The sequence below is a fragment of the Penaeus japonicus genome, unplaced genomic scaffold (assembly GCF_977035675.1).
Source record: "Penaeus japonicus unplaced genomic scaffold, GWHDUDI00000001_assembly GWHDUDI00000021, whole genome shotgun sequence".
Classification (NCBI taxonomy): Eukaryota; Metazoa; Arthropoda; class Malacostraca; order Decapoda; family Penaeidae; genus Penaeus; species Penaeus japonicus.
This window is the reverse complement of record NW_028234423.1, coordinates 12,235,934-12,238,433: the sequence shown is the minus strand read 5'-3', so window position 1 is coordinate 12,238,433 and position 2,500 is coordinate 12,235,934.

Here is a 2,500-nt window from a genome sequence, read left to right as displayed (position 1 = left end):
AACACGGTGGTGGAGGAGGAGGAGGAGGACACGGTGGTGGAGGAGGAGAACACGGTGGTGGAGGAGGAGGAGGAGGACACGGTGGTGGAGGAGGAGGAGGAGGAGGGCACGGTGGAGGAGGAGGAGGACACGGTGGTGGAGGAGGAGGAGGACACGGTGGAGGAGGAGGAGGAGGAGGACATGGTGGAGGAAGTGGGGCGACGAGCTCTTACAGCGCCATAAAGAGAAAGTAGTTACAGTTTACAAGGCAATTGTGTAAAGGATTCTACCTGCCTCGCGCAGGTCATCTGAATATCATGCAGAGAAGGAGATCAAAGTATCATGATTAGGAAAACAAAAACGGAAATAGTAGAAAACGGATCGAATGAAACCTTAGACCTTTCATCTTCATCGTCGACCTATTCATGTGATTACAAACTTATAACTGTTTTTCAGCGTCTTTTGTAAGAGATTGACGATATAGCTGTCAACACTTGTATAGTAATTGCGAAGCTTTATGCATTTTTGTTTTATGTGTTATGTTATGTTATCAGATTAGCCAAGTAAGCTTTTTGTATGCAGGATAAACGTGCAAACCAAGTAGAAAAGGATAGCACCATAAGCAAATGGGAAAGTATGTATTTTTGCATTGTATAACTAATCTCTGGCAACATTTCCATTGTTACCTTGCCTGAGGATTCCCTTCAACTTTATATAACTTTCTTTAATTTGTAAATGGTAATCTCACTGTGAACACTTTTTTGTACAATAAAATTAATAGATGATATACAACAGCATATATCCCGCTTTTTACCCCACGCGTTCATTATGTAGAATACTGGGAGGAATTTATTTTGCAGATCTGGAATACCATTTCAAGTGGCATCTCTGACTTAACCTCTGTCAAGGCTCCACGGAGAACTGTGTTGCCATCTTCAAAGCGTGCAACTTGCGCGTCATTGCTATTCCCGGATCCACGAAGCATTTTGCAAAAGGGGGAGGGGGAGGGGGAAGAGAGCAGGGAAGTTTGACTTACAACTGCCCGGGATATGAAGTGCTTTGTTCAAGGGAAGTCGCCAGATTCAGTCTCTTTCGACTTTTCTTTCGACTTTTGTCGGGGAGAGAAATAACCTCTGTCCTTAGCATTTTAAACCTAAAAGCAATTATGACACTTCTGAGACTGATTTAACTAAAACTGGTATTCTGAGAAAGCAATAGAATGGAAAGATGATAACACAGATGATGAACATTTATTTGTCAATTCATCATATATTGTTTTTAACAACATCAAAGTGACTACAATAATACAAGCATGTAATATACTGATTAAACGTTGCCCATATCTTTATTCCTAAGCAGAATATATATGTGTATATACATAATATATACATATATATACATATGTGTGTGTGTGTGTGTGTGTGTGTGTGTGTGTACACTCACACACACACAGACACACAAACACACACACATATACATACATATATATATATATATATATATATATATATATATATATATATATATATATATATATATATACATATATATATACATTTATACATACATATATGTGCAAATATATATATATATATATATACATATATATATATATATACATATATATATATATATATATATATATATATATATATATATATATATATATATGTATATATATGTGTGTGTGTGTGTGTGTGTGTGTGTGTGTGTGTGTGTGCGTGTGTGTGTGTGTGTGTGTGTATGTGTGTATGTATTTCAATTCAAATTCAAATTCAAAATACTTTATTCCATTAATTACAATGGTTATTCTATTCACATGTATAGCATTTACATTATATGGTAACATAGTATTAACATGGACAATATAAAGTACATGTGTGGCCAATATAGACAACATATTAAAATTACAAGTGACTGAAATACCGTGTTTGGCTTGATGTTCAAGCTCCTGATGTCACTGATAATTCAGATGTTCTTTCAATTTTGTTTTAAATATATTTAGGTGAGAAATATTTCTAAGATGTTGTGGCAGATGGATCCACATCATTGGTCCTCGGATCTGCATATTTCTTGCCCCTGTTTTCGTATTTGACCTTTTGATATACAGCGATGTTTTTTTTTTTTTTTTCGACTCCTGTTAAACTGGATATTGTTTTTGTAGGTAAGAGCCAATGTGGATAATGTCCTTGTATTATTTTGTGGATTAGTATACTTGTGTCATAATTGTATTTTTGTTGGATTTTTTACCATTTTAATTTGTTTATGTGTGGTGTTATGTGGTCAAATTTGTATGCATTTCCTATTGCTACTCTTGCAGCAAAGTTTTGTAGTTTTTGCGTTTTTTGTATTTGTGTTTTGTTTGTTGAACCCCGGATGTTTAGGCAGTAGTTAACGATACTGAGGGCTTGTGTATGTACGACAGTGATTCTTGTTTCTTTAGGGATTTTGTCTTTTATGTGATTTAGGTATATCAAGGTGCCCATTACTTTCCTGTAAATGTAGTCAATATGTGTTTCAA